We start from the raw sequence: 6,649 nt of genomic DNA on the forward strand, positions 1-6,649 counted from the left end.
TATAGGTTCTAGTAAGGGTTCAAGGAAAATAAATGACTGAAAAATTTGAGTAGGTATATGTTCAAGTGAGGGTTCAAGGAAGGCAAATAATCCAAAAAGTTGACTAAGTATAAGTTCAAGAGAGGGTTCAAAGAAGGCGAAAGACATAACTTCCCTTAAAAGCTCCCTTGGACTTCGTCTTAGTTTTTTTTGGCAAGTCCATGTGGGCAAGGGGTATTTTTGTAAATATTATTTGAAGTGCTACTTTTTAATGGGTATATTTTGAATTAATTTTAAATAAATAATATAATATATTTTATGTCATTTAACACCCAATTGAAAACACTCTCACAAAGATCCAAATTAAAATTAAAAGTTCATCTTCCTCGCAATATTTCTATCTCTGTAAATCCAACAAGAAGAAGAGCAAAAATGTAAGCTTTGGCTGCAATAAATCAAGGGTTTTCATATAGTTATTCAAGGAATCATCATCAAGGTATGGTAGTTTTCATATTTAGGTAGATTCCACGCAAAGAGCCTCTTCAAAACTTCATTTCGAAGCTTCCAATTTTCCCCAATTTCAAGGGTTTTAGTCGAAATTCATGGGTTCAATATAAAAGTGATTTCAATGGTTGGATTATGGTGGTTTATGATTGTATTCATGCTTTATGGTCGAATTTTTGTGAAATTCCCCCACGAACCCATGGGTCCTCTCAATTGCAAAAATTGTGATCTTAATTGAATTAATTGATCTTAGAAGCACGTAAATGGGCATTGTATGAATTAATTGAATTATTGCTCATATCTAATGTATAAATTATAGATGTTGGGTTGAATGTTATTCATGATTCTTGATGGCTATATTCTAAGAATTTGTACGTGAACTTGAAAATTATGTATGTGATTCAAGATTTATGTTGAGAATGAAGATTCTATGATGATAGTGTAGTCTAAGATTCTAGGGTTAATTTGATATAGTCTAGTGATATTTCACAGAAGAGGACAATTGAGTAGTTAGATGTGATCTTTTAAGATTGATGAACTTCTTCTTGAATTGCCTTAGATTAGATGACCTAAATATGAATTTCTTATAAGTAAACCTTGTAGACATGGATGAATTAGTTTAGGGCTTATATGAGGGGTCATGGTTGAGTAGTATTGATATTAAGCTTATTTGATAATATATGACTATACTAGGTTAAGAATAAAGCATGGGGTTAGTTTACCTTGAGAGCTAGGTTTACATGATGACCATGTGAGGTATTGCTTGAGAGTAATGCTTTTCGTATGAATATAACTTCTAAGTCTTAAAGAGTAAAAGCTAAAATGAATGATTTATGCGTGATGAGGCTTTAAGAAGGAAGTTAAGTTGAATTGTATATGGTATTATTGTGGAAGGACTATGTATTATTGTGGAAGGACTTTACCCGCATGATCCATAATATGAGCATATGAGTTTATGCATGAAACAAATGATTTACTTGAGTTATGATTATATCTATGTCTCATGTAGTGAATGCTGATGTGATAAATTATTATGATCTTTGAATGCAAGATATGAAGGGTGTGCATGATTATGATATTTTGTGCATTTTTTATGAACACTTGAGAGTGAAGTGTGTATGATGATAATATTGTTGTTGTGTCAAAGGACAATAACACACACACCCCACGCATGAGCATGACTATGATGTGATAAGGTGTTGATTGATTATTGGATCATGATATTGATCTTATATAATATAGTACTTCTAGATGTTTGGGTTGAGTTTGATTGATAGCCCTTGAGACGTGAAACATTGAATGTTTAAAGTAAAAATCACTAGCCGACTACTTGTTATCCAAGAAAGTGAAATTCAGAAATGTGTTAACTAAGTTTTGTTCAAAAACATGAAATCAATAATAGACAACTATCCAATTGAGCCTTTATGGAATCTTTAGAGTAAAAAATGTAGAAATCTGTATGAGGTTATGATTCACTAAGAAATTGAAGATCCTATGACTATGGTGTAATTGTGGTATTGATTGGAAATGTCATTTTCTCCTAAACCCTTACACATTATGATGCATGAATTATGTATGACTTAATGATCTTGTTGTGTTGAATGAATGGCTATTATAATGAACATACTATGAATATGATGTGATAGATTTACTGACATATATATGATTCTAAGATTTAAAGGATATTCTCATCTAATGAATGAGATATTACGATGTCATGTTGGTTTGAGTGCCTAATGCGTTCTTTCATAAACATGAAGTTAAGTAAAGACTTAATGTGAATTTAAAGGAAATTATGCTTAGCACCGAGTGAATATGAAAATGAGATAAAAGCTTTTATGTTAGAGAATCCGGCTTCCTAAAGTAATCTATCTCATAAGATGGAAACCTTTTACGTTAGTAATTTTGGGTTTCTAGTAGCAATTTGCTTATCCCATGACTATGTGTCCACATATGTCTTTAGCTAGTGTATCAACCTAAAATCCAAATATGTTAGTTCTACCTCAGGAAAGTAGGACACCTCTTTTAGGTATGTGCGTAAGATATCAGATTCTATGTAGCTCACATGGTCTATGTCGGTTAAGGCTATTTCCCTATATGATAAGAAAATGAATTATGACAAGAACATGAGTTATGTATTATGGTCCCTTAAGAGGTTCTACTTAGCATGAATCGGAGTATGAGATTTCATTCATGCATTGCATAAGTAGGCTTTGAGAGTGGTCATGGTATATTTGTCTTATGACATGATGTTCATGAGTTGATGCATGTTTAATATGAATTATGAACTATACTTATGAATTCTTAAGGAGTTCTACTTAGGGTGAATGAGGGTTTGTGACTTCACATGCATTGCATAAGTAGGCTTTGAAAGGGGTAATGGTGTGGTTTCCTTATGCTATATATATATATATATATATAGAGAGAGAGAGAGAGAGAGTCATACTATGAGTTTATGCATGTAAGATATAGATTGTTGCTAATTATGGCTTTCTGTGTTATAAGCTATGAACGTGAGTGTTTCCTTATCTATGATTGACTATGGATGATATTAAAGCATGATAAGTATGAGTATGGTGTCCTAAAAGTGGTACTTAGTGTAGATAGTATTCTGGGATCCTATCTCTGCATTGCTCAAGTATAACCTAGAGTTACTTATGTGATGGTCTGATTATTATAAGAGGATCGGGATATTTGTAATTATGTATGTGAATTGTCTTATGATTATTGGTACATGCAGTATGTTGTAGACTGTGTTTGTGATTACGTTGGTATCTGTTATGCTATGCTGAATGGTACATAAGTTGTCTTATGGGTTACATCTCAAACTATTTCAAAGATATGTTTCTAAGTTTACGTATATCATGGTTTCAACTAAAATGTCCCCTTTAGATCATGCTTTACGGATTTTTATTTATGACTATCATACTTGGTACATTTTTTGCTAACCTATATTTCTACATTTTCTATAAGTGTAGGGTCCAACGATATTACCTTCCACATTCGTGTCTAGGACCATAGTAGATCAATAAGAAGAAGATTTGTGAGTCCTCATAATATTCGAGATATTGCAGGATTGGTGGTTAGTGTCCTGATTGCCAACAAGTGAAAGGTGAACATCAGAAACCGGGAGGTTTATCTCAAGATGTTTGCATTCCTACTTGGAAGTGAGAAGATTTAGGTATGAACATTATTGTTGGTTTGCCTCGCACTCGGTGACAACATGAATCGATTTGGGTTGTAAATGATTGAATAATGATTTAGCTCATTTTGTTTCCGTTTAGATTTGTTATTCGGTAGAAAACTGTTCTAAGTCATATTTGAGGGAAATGGTAATGTTGTATAGAGTGCCTTTAGAAGTACCAATTCACTTCTCAGTTTTGGAGGGATCTTGGTACTCGTGTCAAGGTTACTACAACTTTTATCCACAAACTTATGGGCAATCAGAGCATACTATACTAACTTTGGATGAGATGTTGAAAGCTTGTGTGATTGACTTCAAAATTAATTGGGATGATAACTTGCCTTTGATTGAGTTTGCATATGACAATAGTTAACACTCAAGTACTGGTATGGATCCATTTGAGGCATTGTATGGAAGGAGGTGTAGATTTATTATATGTTGGTTTAAGGTGAGTGAAGTTTCCCTAATAGGTCCCGAGTTGGTACATGAGGCTACGGAGAATGTTTGACTTCTTAGAGAAAGGTTGAAAACAACATAAAGTCAATAAAAGTTGTATGTCAATGTTAAAGAAAATATTTTGAGTTTGAAGTTATCAATTCATTTTATTTGAAAATCTTACCCATGAAGAGCATCATGAGATTCGGTAAGAAAAGCAATCTCAGTCCCCGTCATGTGGGCCCATATTAGATTTAAGGTATATTGGTAAGGTCACTTATGAGCTTGAGTTGCCTAATGAATTGGCATCGGTGCGTCAAGTTTTACATGTGTCTTTGTTGAATAAATGTGTTGGTGATCCGATAACTATAGTTCCCTTAAAAGGTTCGAGAGTTTATGAGAATCTTTCATACGAAGAAATTCTGGTTAAGATTTTAGGCTGATAAGTCAAGAAAGTGAGAAATAAAGAAATATATTCTGTGAAAGTGTTGTGGAGGAATCAGTTAGTTTAGAGTGCTATTTGGGAGGCCGAGACCGACATCATGTACTGATATCCTAATCTCTTTCCTTCTGCCACTACTCTAGCATGAGATAATAAGTTCCTCATCGTGAACTCTTTCAGTGTCTCTGTCTTAGATATTCCCATGATTTCCTCATTTATGCATGATTATGAAAAATATTATGTTTTAAGAAAATGAGTAGATTTGATTAATTTCTACATGTAGATGTATTTAAGTAGGAGTTTCATATAGACTTCACGAGATTATATGTTGAATATGATTTCCTGCTCGAATATGTGTATTTATGTGATTTCATGCTTGATGGTTGATTAACTCATGTCTCTATTTGATGTCTAGAATCCCATTTGAGGACGAATGTTTCCAAGGCGAAGTCAATGTGACACCTCAAAGATTATTAGTCTAGAAAAGAAGCCAAGTGGAAGGTCACCGACTCATGAGTGAGCCATGGCACCCTTTATGGAGCCCGAAACGGGATGTGAAGTGCACCGCGACACGTGATGGTTCTGGTGTGTTTCCTTCCACTATTTGTCCTGGAGGGCTCCCCTCCCATGAGAACCTAGAAAGCTCGTGGTGGAAACCAATGCTTGTGGTAGTGCCTTTGATGGGGAGGCAATAGCCACTTCACGTCTGACTCTCCATACAAGACACTAGGCGGCTTGTGAGAGCCATCAAAGCTCGTAAGCTAACAGTATGGACATGGACCATGGTCAAGACAATGATCATGGACCACGACTGCCACTATGGCCCGTTATGTCCTTGACGAATCGCGTAGGTCTCCATCTTGAGGTTTATCTTAGCTGTAAGCTAACGGCAGCTGGGGTTTTTTCGTAATTATTTTATCTTAATACAATGTAATTTTTCCCTTACCTAGAACCCCTATGCAACTGATTTTAACCTAAAAATTTACCGATTCAATTCCTTCTCTAAAATTTACCAAGAAGATCAAGTTCTTCCTCTCCAAAACATTTTTTTCTCTAGAAACATAAAGAGAAGGGTTCAGCCTAGGGTTTCTAGGCAAGTCTCCAATTCCACCATTGTCAAAAAACTTTTGGAATTGATGTATGATAGTTTTAATCCATGGATTGCTTCCATTCATAGATTTCCCAAATTCTCCTATTTTAAAATTTAGAATTCCCTAATATAGTTAGGGTTTTTCTTCTATATCATGGGTTCTCCCGAGTATTGATTTAACAGATGGAATTATAATCTCTTATGCATTAATTGATGAAATTTCATAGTTTTATGATGATTTTCCATGAACCCATGTAACTCCCATGCTTTCCAAATTATCATGATATGATGTGGATTTGGATTATGAATCAGGAGTTTATGAAATTAAGCATGTTCTTATGGGATATATGTAAATATTTAAGGATGCTTGGATAGTGAAGCATCAATGACAATGTTGTTGTGTTGCTAAAAGGATTTTCTCATATCCATATTAAAATGTGATTGTAAGAGGTTTTCTCATTTAGTAAGGATTAGGTTGAAAGGACTTCTCAAAAATGATGTGCCCTTCCATGGATAATGAGAAGAAGTTAAGAAATAGACTACCCCATTCTTTTTATGCTTACACCGAGAGAATATTTAGACGGAATTAAGCTATCCTTTGAGTAGCGGTTGGGTTTAAAGAAGAAATATCCTTATAAATTACTCATGTGCCCCCATAGGATGATTGTCTAGATATACATTATCTAGTAGATCCATAATAGCTAGAAGTTCATGATCCTTACCTTGGCAAGTAGAACAACCCTTTTCGGTGTGGGAGACAGAGGAGGTTGCATGTTATTGTTCATATGGTCTTTAAATTATTTAAGGATACTTCACATAATAATAAGGAACTAAGGTTCCTCATAGAAGTATCTCACATGTGTTCAAAGAACTTAAAGATGTTAGCTTGCATTTACCATGTTTTATGACTGCTATTTTCTAACCTTTTTTATATCATGTTTTAGCTTGGGTAATGAATGCCATAAAATGTCTTGCTTCATAATGATAATTTTTATACTAATGACTATCATACTTG

General features: G+C 34.2%; 1 long non-coding RNA gene across 1 annotated transcript; it reads left to right on the forward strand.

Moving 5' to 3' along the window:
• The first annotated feature begins 221 nt into the window (after positions 1-221).
• LOC109120751 (uncharacterized) lies at positions 222-5,814 on the forward strand. The gene is made up of 3 exons (XR_002028164.2): positions 222-475; positions 3,462-3,664; positions 4,960-5,814. It is a non-coding gene; the product is annotated as an uncharacterized lncRNA (long non-coding RNA).
• The last annotated feature ends 835 nt before the right edge of the window (positions 5,815-6,649 follow it).

The sequence above is a fragment of the Solanum lycopersicum genome, chromosome 7, assembly GCF_036512215.1.
Source record: "Solanum lycopersicum chromosome 7, SLM_r2.1".
NCBI lineage: Eukaryota > Viridiplantae > Streptophyta > Magnoliopsida > Solanales > Solanaceae > Solanum > Solanum lycopersicum.